This window comes from Canis lupus, chromosome 27 (assembly GCF_003254725.2).
Source record: "Canis lupus dingo isolate Sandy chromosome 27, ASM325472v2, whole genome shotgun sequence".
Taxonomy (NCBI): Eukaryota; Metazoa; Chordata; class Mammalia; order Carnivora; family Canidae; genus Canis; species Canis lupus.
In genome coordinates this window covers 45064127-45077206 of record NC_064269.1, presented here as the reverse complement: position 1 = coordinate 45077206, position 13080 = coordinate 45064127, and positions in this window count along the sequence as shown.

Genomic DNA, 13080 nt, shown 5'->3' with positions numbered 1-13080 from the left:
TCAGTGCATCAGCATATCCTGCAGCTTTGCCTTCAGAATGTACAGAGCATGAGCACTTTCCAGCCTTCAATGTTTCCCTGCTCCAGGCAGCTGGCTTCTCTGGCTCACATTGTTGTCCAGTCTGGACCTCCCTGTCTTATCTCCTCCTCCCTCTCTGAGGCTCTCTGCTCAGTGGCCCAGAAGCCAGATCCCAAGTTTGACTTCTTTTCTGATCAAAACTCTTCTGTGACTTCTTGTCTTACCCAGAAGAAGAACGCACATTCTTTTCTGCAGCACAGATGCCTTTACATCCTGTTCTCTCATTTACCCCTGTTGTACCAGCCCCCCTGGCTCCCTTGCCAGTCCGGCATACCCATTCTTGTCCCAGGACCTCTGGACTTGCAGTTCCTTCTACCCTACTTTCATTGTCCACATCATGGTTCACTCCTTTCCTTTCCCCCTCCCCACATGACTTTTTTTTTTTTTAAGATTTTATTTATTTATTCATAAGAGACATAGAGAGAGGCAGAGACATAGGCAGGGAGAGAAGCAGGGTCCACACAAGGAGCCTGATGTGGGACTTGATTCCAGGATCCTGGGATCATGACCTGAGCTACGCAGGTGCCCCCCTCATCACTTCTTAAATGTCTCATGTATACGTCATCTCAAAGAGACTCCCTCAACTTCCTATAATAAGTAGTACTCTATCCCTCTTAACTGCTTAATTTTTTCTATAGTCCTTATCACCTCATGGTCTATATTTACTTTTTTATTCTGTGTCTTCTATTAAAATACAAGCTCCATGGACTTTGTCCGTGTTGATTCACTCATGTGTCCCCCATATGCCTGGCACTTAGTAGGTTCTCAGACCCCTGAAGCCCTCCCATAGTGTCCTTGAAACAAACATGATTTTTTTTCTTTTCCCTTGGACATTATGGCAAAAATGAAAAGACTATGGGTCTTGGAGTCAGGCAGACCTAGAATCAAATCCTAGCTGTCACTCACTAGCTATGTGGCCTTGGGTAATTTCCTTCACTTCTCCAAGTTTCCATTTTCTCATCTGTAAAATTGGCACTGGCAATGTGTATTTCATAAAAGAGCTATTTTAAGTACAGTACTGTATCATTTAAGATTTTGTTCAGCAGCTTGTTAAAGAAATCTAACTACAGTGGCTTGAATAAATAGGTGGTTATTTTTCTAACCAATAGGAAGTTCAGAGAAGGCATTTCAGGTTGGGGAAACAGCTCAAGGCTGTCATCAAGGAGCCAAGTGCTTGGCCTACCATCCTTACTATGTGTGTGTCTAGTTGCAAGATGACATCATTACACCCTTTGCCTCTCATCCACATTCCAAGGAGGAAGGAGGACAAGGTGAAGACAAAGCAAGTGGAGCTGAATTCCTTCATTTATTTATTTTTTTAAAAAATTATTTATTTGAGGGACACAGCACAGAGTTGCGGGAGTCTGGGGGAGAGGGAGAGAGAGAAGCAGACTCCCCACTGAACAGGGAGCCCGACATGGGGCTTAATCCCAGGACCCTGGGATCATGACCTGAGCCAAAGCCAGATGCTTAACCGACCGAGCCACCCAGGCACTTTGAGCTGGATTCCTTTAAAAGAACTTTTCCAGACTTTGGTTCTGTCTGATTGACTACAGGTGGATCAGACAGGTGGCAGTAGCTACAAGGAGGCAGGGACAGGATGCAGTATTGCTCAAAAACAATCAGGGTCTGTTTATAAGGAAGAATGGATGGTGGATAGGCAACTAGTAGTACAACTCTAGCACTTGAGACCTTAGAAGGCATTTAACTGTATTTCTGCCAAGTGCTTTGAGGAAATGGGTAAGCCCTGGCCTCCGAAGCACCTTGTCTTAACAGTCATCTGAGCTGCTGGGCTGGGTAACAGTCTTGCTAGCTTACATTTGTGCATCACTTAACCTTTTCCAAAGCATTTTAAGTTAGATGCCATTCATCCTTCTTTGTTGGAGCTTCCCAAAGCCTCTAATGGAGAATTCTTATCTCATTTTTATAAATGAAGGCACTGAGGCAGAGACTATTCATTCTTTCATTTCCAAAATATTTATGGAAGGTCTGCTGAGTGCCATAGCAGTGACCACTGTCTATGATACCTGCCCTCATAGAGTTCACCCTTCACTGGGATGTGTCCAAAGTCAGTTAACAAGTGGAAGGGCTGAGTTTGCAGTTCAGTCTCCTAAGCCCAGTGGTTTCCCTGAGACATGCACCATACTCTTCCCCACCCTTAGCACGCTGCCCTTTTCCAGGCAGGTAAAAAGCACTGCTTTTTATCCTGGAGCAGCTACTGTTGTATGTATGGCTCATGTGAGTTCTCCTTGGGCCAAATAGGTCAAGCTTACCAAATGGAATGACAGGTGAGTGCAGAAATGAGTTGGAAAATAAAGCCACTTATGACTATGTGGGGAGGAATCTTGCCAGAGTCCAGATTACTTCACTGCACATTAAAATAACAGAGTGCCAACATCTCTGTGCCTGTCTCTGGCTTTTCCCTTTGGTTGCCTGTCATTCTGACTCTGTGGCCATTTCCTTCTTGTGTTTGGGTTTCCTAAAGATACCACAAGTTATTCCAGACTGGGTGCTGAAGAGCAAGGGCATGCAACGGTACCTAAGCACATGTATGTCAGAGGGCAGGGCCAGCCACTCAGCTCCAGTGCATCTTGTCCTTTAGGGGCGTTGTCTAGACTGTGGAACCAGAACTCACAACCAACTGCTTCATTTGCTCAGTCCCAAACTGAATGAAAATGTTGCCTTTTTGTGTTTTCATAGAGCCAAGTGAACACAAAAAGGACTTTCTAAGTCAATCTGAACAGCAAGTAGGCCCATGTTTTTAATAAAATTATTAGCATGGTACAGAACTATTCCATGGGGTGTTCAGATTGAACAGAGAATTACCTTGGGTCTCCTCAGTCATCACCTAGGAGCCAGAACATAGGGGCACTTCCTTGTGTTCCCTTTGGTGGCAGCAGCTCCTGGCCTCCTGAGGACACCTCTAGGCTGCCGGAAGCAGGTGCATCTAGCAAGTTGGTAATCAGGACTCCCAGCAGAGCTAGGGTTGCCATAGCAACCGGATGCTGCCTTGAGGGTGGAATTTTAAAATATCTCAGCTATAATAGTGTTTTTCCCCCCCAGTCACTGTCACTTCCCCAGTGCTGCATGGTGCTGCTGAGGCTGGGGCCATCTTGGGACGCCTGTTTCTCTGCCTGGGGCTTTTGGCAGCTTCAGGGGTTGGAGGTGGGAGGATTGTCTCAGGGTGTGAACTGCTGGGAAGCTGACAGCTTTAGCTTTTGCTTCCAGGTTCCTCTAGCTCTTGGTTCCAAAAGCCTTCTGTCATTTTCTATTTTTTGGGAGGTTTAGAAGAGGGGTCTAGCTTGAAACTCTCCCCACCTCCTCCCACTCTGATTTGAGCATTCTGGCATACACTCCTACCAGATCGGCCTTAGCATTTCTGTGGACCTCTCTTTGGAGAGGGAAGGGGCGTGTCTCTTCTTGTCTTCTTGTCTTCCTCTTGTAACTTCATTTATTTACTTAGAAAATGATTGTTGAGCACCTACCTACTAAGCCCAAAGATAAGAAGTGAGAAACTGCCCTGGTCTTGAAGGAACTCACTGTTTTGACACTGGACTTGGACCCTATCCAACTCAAAACATTTTTATAAACTTGTTAAGACAGTGTTCTGTTGGCAGAAGGATACAAACCAATGGAACAATGGATGAATCGATAAAATGTGTATGGTTATATATACACATATAATGTATACATATATACAGTGGAATATTCAGCTATTAAAAAGAAGGAAATCTTGGATTTACAGCAACATGGATGGGCCTTGAGGGCATGATGCTAAGTGAAATGAGTTATTGAAAGATAAATACTGTATGATCTCACTTATATGTGGAGTCTAAACAAAAACGAAAAAAAAAAACCACTCTGGGGCTCACAGATTGGTGGTTGTCAGATGGGGGTTGGGGTGGACAAAATGGGTGAAGAGGCCAAGAGGTACAAGATTCTAGTTATAAAATTAGTAAGTTGTGGGGATGTAATGTACAACATGGTGCCTGTATTTAATACTGTATTAAAGGGCACCTGGGTGATGCAGTTGGTTGGGTGGCCCACTCTTTGTTCCGGCTCTGGTCATAATCTCAGGGTTGTGGGGCACCTGGGTGGCTCAGTCATTAAACATCTGCCTAGAGCTCAAGTCATGATCCCATGATGGGGGGCCTGGGATGGAGCCCCACATCGTGCTCCCTGCTCAGCAGGGAACCTGCTTCTCCCCCCTCCTGCTGTTGCCCCCACTTGTGCTCTCTGGTTCTCTCTGTCAAATAAGGAAAATCTTAGAAAAAATTAATCTCAAGGTTGTGAGATCGAATCCCACATTGGGCTCTGTGTTCAGTGTGGCGTCTGCTTGGGATTTTCTCCCTCTCCTACCACCCTCCCGCCCCCCCCCCCCCCGCTCATGCTCTTTCTCTCTAAAAATAAATCTTTTTTTAAATTTCTTATTTATTTATGATAGTCACACACACACACACACACACACACACACACACACACACACAGAGGCAGAGACACAGGTAGAGGGAGAAGCAGGCTCCATGCACCTGGAGCCCGACGTGGGATTCGATCCCGGGTCTCCAGGATTGTGCCCTGGGCCAAAGGCAGGCGCTAAACCGCTGCGCCACCCAGGGATCCCTAAAAATAAATCTTAAAAAAAAAATGCTGTATTACATATTTGAAAATTGCTAAGAGTACTTAAAAGTTCTTTACAAGACAAAAATGTTTTGTTAACTATGGAGATGGATGTTAACTAGACTTATTGTGGTGATCATTTTGTAATATATACAAATACCAAATCATTATGTTGTACACCTCAAGCTAATATAATGTTATATGTAAATTATCCCTCATTTAAAAAAAAGATTATTTTTTTAAGTACTCTCCACATCCAATGTGGGGCTTGAACATACAACCTTGAGATCAAGAGTTGCATACTCCACCAACTGAGCCAGCCAGGTACCCTAATTATACCTCAATTAAAAAAAATATGTTATATGTAAATCATACCTCAATTTCTTTAAAAAGTGTAAAACCAATGAAACAATGGATAAATTTTAACCTTTAAATTATACTGTATGCTGGGATGCCTGGATGGCTCAGTGGTTGAGCATCTGACTTCAGCTCAGGATGTGATCCCTGGACTGGGGATTGAGTCCCATATCGGGCTCCCTGTGGGGAGCCTGCTTCTCCTTCTGTCTGTGTCTCTGCCTCTCTCTCTCTCTGTGTCTCTCATGAATAAATAAATAAAATCTTTAAAAAATGGTACTTTATGCCTCCTTGCTGTATGATCATACAGCATCACAAACTCAGATAACTCAATAATCTCACTCAAATTACTTATTTAATGTCTACTTTTCCTCCTAGACTGGAAACTCTACTAAAGTTTGCAGAAAGGACTATGTTTCAAGGCACTTAGAATATAGGAACTAATATTCAGTTTAACAATTGCAATAAAGCATGGTAAAGATATATAGAAGCATGAATGTTAAGAGGTCAAAGGTAGAAGTAAAGCTTTTCAGTAAAGCTAGAACTCTGAACATAGTAAAATCAGATGAAATTTGTGGTCCATTAAATGGAAAAATTAGTAATTGTAAAAAAGTGGTAATTCTATATCCTTAAAGATTTTATTTTATTTTTTTAAAGATTTTATTAATTTATTCATGAGACTCATAGAGAGAGAGAGAGAGAGACAGGCAGAGGGAGAAGCAGGCTCCATGCAAGGAGCCCGACGTGGGACTCGATCCCAGGACTCCAGGATCACGCCTTGGGCCAAAGACCACTGAGCCACCCAGGGATCCCCCTCCTTAAAGATTTTAAACTCAACACATAAATGCACATTCATTCACGAATCTTTTCATATAGTTAATGCTATATATATTTGACATGGGTCCTACTGAATTTGGATCTTCTTGCATAAGCCATGCCTATAATGATCCATCATGTATCATTTCCACTATGGTTTCTAAAAAAAGAAATACATATATGAAATATATGAAACTATATTATAATATGGTTTAACTAAATTAATGTTGGGATTCCTGGCTGGCTTAGTCAGTAGAGCATATGACTTTTGATCTCGGGGTTGTGAGTTCGAGCCTCATGTTGGGTATATAGGTTACTTAAAAATAATATCTTAAAAGAATGTTTATTGCTCATTTCATAGTCTGATGTGGGTTGGGTGGCTATTCTTGGCCTTTCTCCTCCAAGTAGTGACTCAGGGAACCAGGCACCTTCCATTTTGATGCTGTAGTCTTCAACATATGATTTGCAAGGTCTCTGTGGAAGAGGGAAAGAGAATGGATGGATGACTGTGAAGGGATTTATGGCCAGAGCGGGAAGTGGTACACATCACTTCTGTCCACATCCATTGGCTAGGCACATGGTTCCAATGCAACTACAAAGAGGATGGAAAATGTTATCTTCCTTTGTGCCTAGAAAAAGGAAATGAGATCATTTAGCATCTACCCTGTCTTTGTTGCCATATTACTATTTACTGAAGATTCTGTTTTGCTAAATTTTTGTTTAAATTAATAAATATTGGAAGTTGTTTACTGAATTGATTATAAATGCTTTTCTCCTTTAATCTGTTAATGTGGTAAGTTATGGTAATACATTTTGTTTTCATCTTTTCATCTTCTTTGCATTCTCGTGATAAAACCTAATTGGTTATGTAGCATGTTGCTGTCTGCTATTAGCAAGCGTTTGTTCAGGAGCTCTCTATTTTCATAAATGAGATTGGTCTTTATAACTGTTTCCTACTGTCTTTGTTCAGTTTTGATACTGATTACAGTAGCCTCATAAAATGAATGGTGGTCCATTCTATCTTTTCCTATTTTTTGTAGCAGCTTGTTTATTTTATTTTATTTTTTTTAATTTTTATTTATTTATGATAGTCAGAGAGAGAGAGAGAGGCAGAGACATAGGCAGAGGGAGAAGCAGGCTCCACGCACTGGGAGCCTGATGTGGGATTCAATCCCGGGTCTCCAGGATCACGCCCTGGGCCAAAGGCAGGCGCCAAACCGCTGCGCCACCCAGGGATCCCTGTAGCAGCTTGTTTAGAATAGGATTATCAGCTTCTTGAGTATTGGTGGAACACACAGATAATTATCTGGACCTGGGAAATTTTGTGGGGAATGCTTTTAATTACTGATTCATTTTCTTTAATAATTAAATATATACTCAGATTTTGCCACCTCTGACAGTTTAGGAAGGTCATATTTTTCTAGGGCATTTATGACTTTTCTCTAAGTCTTCAAATACATTGTTATAGCATTGTTCATAATATTCTTATTAAAAATCTCCATTATTTCTATACTTAGGTCTCCTTTTTCATTTCTAATATTGTTTTATTTATACTCTCTCCCCTTTTCCTTAATATATCATGCCAGGTATTTGTGTATGTAAATGTCAATTTTAATTATTTCTGTTTTTAATATTTTCTTTATGTTTTTGTTGCATTTATTCTGTTCTTTCTCCCACTTACTTGGATGCTTAGCTTACTAATTTTTAATCTTCCTGCTTTTGTAACAAACACTTAAGGCTATAAATTTTTTCTCTAAGTCTTTGGCTGTATCACATTCATTTTGACAGTATTTTCATAATCATTTAGTTCTAAATATTTTCTATTTTTACATGAATTATTGGGAAATATGTTTTAAAATATTCCAAATGGGGGCACATGGGTGGCTCAGTCATTGAAGCATCTGCCTTTGGCTCAAGTCATGATCTCAGGGTCCTGGGATGGAGCCCTGTGTGTCAGGCTCCCTGCTCAGTGGGGAATCTGCTTCTCCCTCTCCCTCTGCCTCTCCCCACTGTTTGTGCTCTCAAATAAGTAAATAAAATCTCTAAAAATAAGCAAAACCTCCTAAATACCTGTTTTAAAAAATAATAAAATATTCTAAATGTATGGGGAGTGGTTGATTATCTTCCCGTTTTTTTGTTTGTTTGTTTGTTTGTTTTTTAGATTTTACTTATTTGTTCATGAGAGGCATACACACACACACACACACACACACACAGAGGGAGAGAGAGAGAGAGAGAGAGAGAGAGAGAGAGAGAGAGAGAGACAGACAGGCAGAGGGAGAAGCAGGCTCCATGCAGGGAGCCCGACACGGGACTCGATTCCAGGTCTCCAGGATCATGCCCTGGACTGAATGCGGTGCTAAACCGCTGAGCCACCTGGGCTGCCCCCGCATTTTATTTTTAATAATAAAGCCAAAAGCAGCTTTCTTTTAGTTAATATTTGCCCGGTTTATTTACATAAATGTACTAAAAGTATATATATATATATTTCCAGTCTTTTACCTTTTTTTAAGGATTTTATTTACTTGAGAGAGAAAGAGAATGAGCAGGGTGGGGATGGAGGGGCAGAGGGAGAGGGAAAAGCAGACTCTGCTGAGCAAGGAGACCAACATAGGGCTCTATCCCAGGACCCTGAGATCATGATCTGAGCCCAAGGCAGAAGTTTAACCAACTGAACCACCCAGATAGATACTGCATCAATCTTTTACTTTCAATTTTTGTCTTTATGTTTTAGGGCTATTCCTTGTAAAAAGCATATAGCTGGAAATTTAAAAAAAATCTGTTATTTAATGGGACATTTATTGTGCTTACTAATATATTTAGCTGTATTTTTTAAAGGGCTTATTTATTTGTTTTAGAGAGAGAGAGCAAGCAAGCACGAGTCCGGGGAGTGGCAGGGGGAGAATCTCAAGCAGACTCCCCACCAGTTGCAGAGCTCAATTCCATGACCCAGAGATCATGACCTGAGTTGAAAACAAGAGAGTCAGACACCCAACCAACTGAGCCACCCAGATGCCCCTAGCTATATTTTTAAAAATCATAGTTGCATTTTGGCTTCTCTTTTTCTGATGAAAAGTCTGCTGTCAATCTAACTTGTTCTTTGTAAGTAAGTTGTTTTTACTGTCTGGTTTCTCTTAAGATCGTTTCCTTGTTTAGATGTTTTGTAGTTTCACTTCAAAGCATCTAAGAGCATGTTTATCTTCATTCATCCTGTTTAGGATTCATTGCAATTTCTAAATCTCTGGAATGGAGGAGTTCTTTCACCAGTTTTGGAAAATTTTCAGCTAAAATTTTCTTTCTTTCTTTCTTTTTCTTTCTTTTCTTTCTAAGATTTTTAATTTATTCATGAGAGACAGAGAGAAAGAGGCAGAGACACAGGCAGAGGGAGAAGCAGGCTGGGAGGGAGCCTGATGTGGGACTCGGTCCCAGGACTCCAGGATCATGCCCTGGGCCAAAAGCAGGTGCTAAATCACTGAGCCACCCCGGGATCCCTAAAATTTCTTTATTGTCTTTCTCCCATCATTTCTAGTTTCTCCTTCTGGAACTTCTTTAGGCATATGTGGATCTTCCCAATCCATTCACCATGTCTTTTTTTTTTAATTTTTAAAATTTATTTATGATAGTCACAGAGAGAGAGAGAGAGAGAGAGAGAGAGAGAGAGGCAGAGACACAGGCAGAGGGAGAAGCAGGCTCCATGCACTGGGAGCCCGATGTGGGATTCGATGCCAGGTCTCCAGGATCGCGCCCTGGGCCAAAGGCAGGTGCCAAACCGCTGCGCCACCCAGGGATCCCTCACCATGTCTTTTGATCTCTCTTTTATATGTTCTACTTTCTAGCTCTCTACTGCATTCTAGATAATTTCTTCAGATTTATTATTAAATTTACTAGCTTTCTTCAGTTGTTCAGATCTTCCAGAATGTCATATAGCTTTCTTCAGTTGTATCTAATTTTTTGCTTAATTCATCTATTAAATTCTTTTCAGTGACTATATATTTGAAATCTGAGGTTCTGATTTTTAAAGAAAATTTCTTGTATTAAGTGATTTTTTTATGTGTAACATTTAACCCCTTTTATTTTAATTTATTATTATTATTTTTTAGTTATTTTCTTAGTGGTCCCTCTAGGGCTTATACTATCTTAGTTTATGAGGATCTACTTCAGATTTTTACTAATTTAACTCCAGTGAGATGTAGAAACTATACTCCTATTTCTTTTTATTCCCTTCTCTTTTTAGTGCTACTACTGTTATACATTAATTCTATCTATATATGTTACAAATCCAACAACACTTCATTATAATTATTACTTCATGTAGTTTTATGTCTTTATTTATTGAAAGAGAGCATGAGTTGGGGGATGGGGAGCAGTAGAGGAAAGGAGAGAGAGAATCTCAAGCAGGCTCCATGCTTAACGTGGAGCCTGACCCAGGACTCAATTCCAGGACCCTGGGATCATGACATGAGCTGAAATCAAGAGTCTGATATTTAACCAATTGAGTCACCCAGACATCCCTAATTTTATGTCTCCTAAAGAAAGAGTAGAAGGAAGAGAATGTATATATTTATAAAGTTTGTCATTTCTGAGAATTCAGGTTATCTGATGTCTGATACTTTAATACAGCTTTGCTCCCACCCACCTCCTTTGGGTTGTTATTGTCAAATATATTTCTATGTGTTAAAAGCCCAATAATAGAATTATAATTATATGCAGTGTGTGTGTGTGTGTGTGTGTGTGTGTGTGTGTGTGTGTTAACATAATCTCTATGCCCAGCTCGGTGCTTGAACTCACAACTATGAGATCAAGAGTTGCATGTTCTACCAACTGAACCAGCCAAGTACCCCTGCAATTGTGTTTTTTAAAAGACAATTTTAATAGCAGTTTTAAGTTCTCAAAATTGAGAGGATAGTACAGAGATATTCCATATACTCTGTTCCCAGAAATGCATAGCCTCCCTCATTATCAACATCACTTACTGGAGTGGCACATTTTTTAGTTAGCATAGGATGAACCTATATTGATACATCAGAATCACCCAAAGTCCACATTTACCCTAAGGTACAGTCTTGGTGGTATATATCCTGTAGGTTTGGACAAATGTATAATGACATGCATCCATCATTATAGTATCATGCAGAGTATTTTGACTGCCCTAAAAATCCTCCTGTTTTCCACCTATCCCTCTCTCTCTCCTAACACACAGCAACCCCTGATCTTTTTATATTCTCCATATTTTTGCCTTTCAAGAATGTCATATAGTTGGAATCATAGAGTATTTAGGCTTCCGAGGTTGGCATTTTTAAACTTAGTAATATGTATTGAAGGTTCTTCCATGTCTTTAAAAAAATATATTTATTTATTCATGAGAGACAGAGAGAGAGGCAGAGACACAGGCAGAGGGAGAACAGGCTCCATGAAGGGAGCCCAATGCAGGATTCGATCCCAGGACTCCAGAATCACACCCTGGCCCGAAGGCAGGCGCTAAATAGCTGAGCCATCCAGGGATCCTGTCATTGCATTTATTTATTTATTTATTTATTTATTTATTTATTTATTTATTTATTTCTGCCATTGCTTTTTAAATGAGTTGGAAGGAAAAAGAAATGTGCAATTATATTATCTTTTATAATTACCTACATGAGAACCTTTACTGCAATTGCTTTATACATAATTTAGAAGAAAGGAGTATAAATACACAATTACATTATTTTTTATAATTACCTACATACTGACCTTTACTGGAACTCTGTTTTTGTTGTGTATGGATTTGAATTATTGTTTTCAGCCTGAAGAGCATCCTTTGGTATAACATTTAAAAATAAGGTAGCTGTGCTAGCAACATTTCTCAGATCTTGTTTGTCTAGGAATGGCTTTATTTCAGCTTCACTTTTGAAAGATAGTTTTGCTGGGTATAAGAATTTTGCTTCACTTAAAAAAAAGATTTATTTATTTATTTGAGAGAGAAAGCACATGCAAATAGGGGGGTGGACAGAAGGAGAGAGAGAGAATCCTAAGCAGACTCTCTGTTGAGTATAAAGCCCAATGTGGGGCTTGATCCCATGACCCATGAGATCACAACCTGAGCCAAAAACCAAGAGTTGCTGTTTAGTGGACTGTGCTACCCCATGCCTCTTGTCTTACTTTTTTTTTTTTTAAAGATTTCATTTATTTATTCATGACACACACACAAACACACACACAGAGGGAGAGAGAGAGAGGCAGAGGCATAGGCAGAGGGAGAAGCAGGCTCCGTGCAGGGAGCCCCACATGGGACTTGATCCTGGGACTCCAGGATCATGCCTTGAGCCAAAAGCAGAGCTTAACTGCTGAACCATCCAGGCATCCCACTTTTTTTTCCTTTTAAGATTTTATTTTTATTTATTTGACAGTGAGAGCACAAGCAAGGAGGAGGCAGGCAGAAGGAGAAGGAGAAGCAGGCTCCCTGGAGCCTGATGTGGGGCTTGATCCCAGGGCCCTGGGATCATGACGTGAGCTGAAGGCAGATGCTTTTTTTTTTTTTTTTTTGAAGGCAGATGCTTAACTGACTGAGCCACCCAGGCACCCCTTGTTTTACTTTTTCTTTCAGCACTTTGTATACGTCATCTTACTGCCACTGGCCTTTACTTTTTTTTTCTTATAGTAGGCTCCATGCCTGATGTGGGGCTGGAACTCAGGACCCTGAGATTAAGAGTTGCATGCTCCACTGACTGAGCCAGCCAGGCAACCCCCCAGCCTTTAATCTTTCTGATGAGAAGTTAATTGTTAATCTTACTGGGATTTCCTTGTATATGATGTAGTTCTTTTCTTGATGTTTTCAAGATTTCCTTTTTGTCTTTTTATTTTATTTTATTTTTTAAAATTTTTATTTATTTATGATAGTCACAGAGAGAGAGAGAGAGAGAGAGCGGCAGAGACACAGGCTGAGGGAGAAGCAGGCTCCATGCACCGGGAGCCCGATGTGGGATTCGATCCTGGGTCTCCAGGATCACGCCCTGGGCCAAAGGCAGGCACTAAACCGCTGCGCCACCCAGGGATCCCTGTCTTTTGATTTTTTTTCTTTTTTTTTAAATCTTTATTTATTTATGATAGTCACACACAGAGAGAGAGAGGCAGAGACATAGGCAGAGGGAGAAGCAGGCTCCATGCACCTGGAGCCCGACGTGGGATTCGATCCCAGGTCTCCAGGATTGTGCCCTGGGCCAAAGGCAGGCGCTAAAC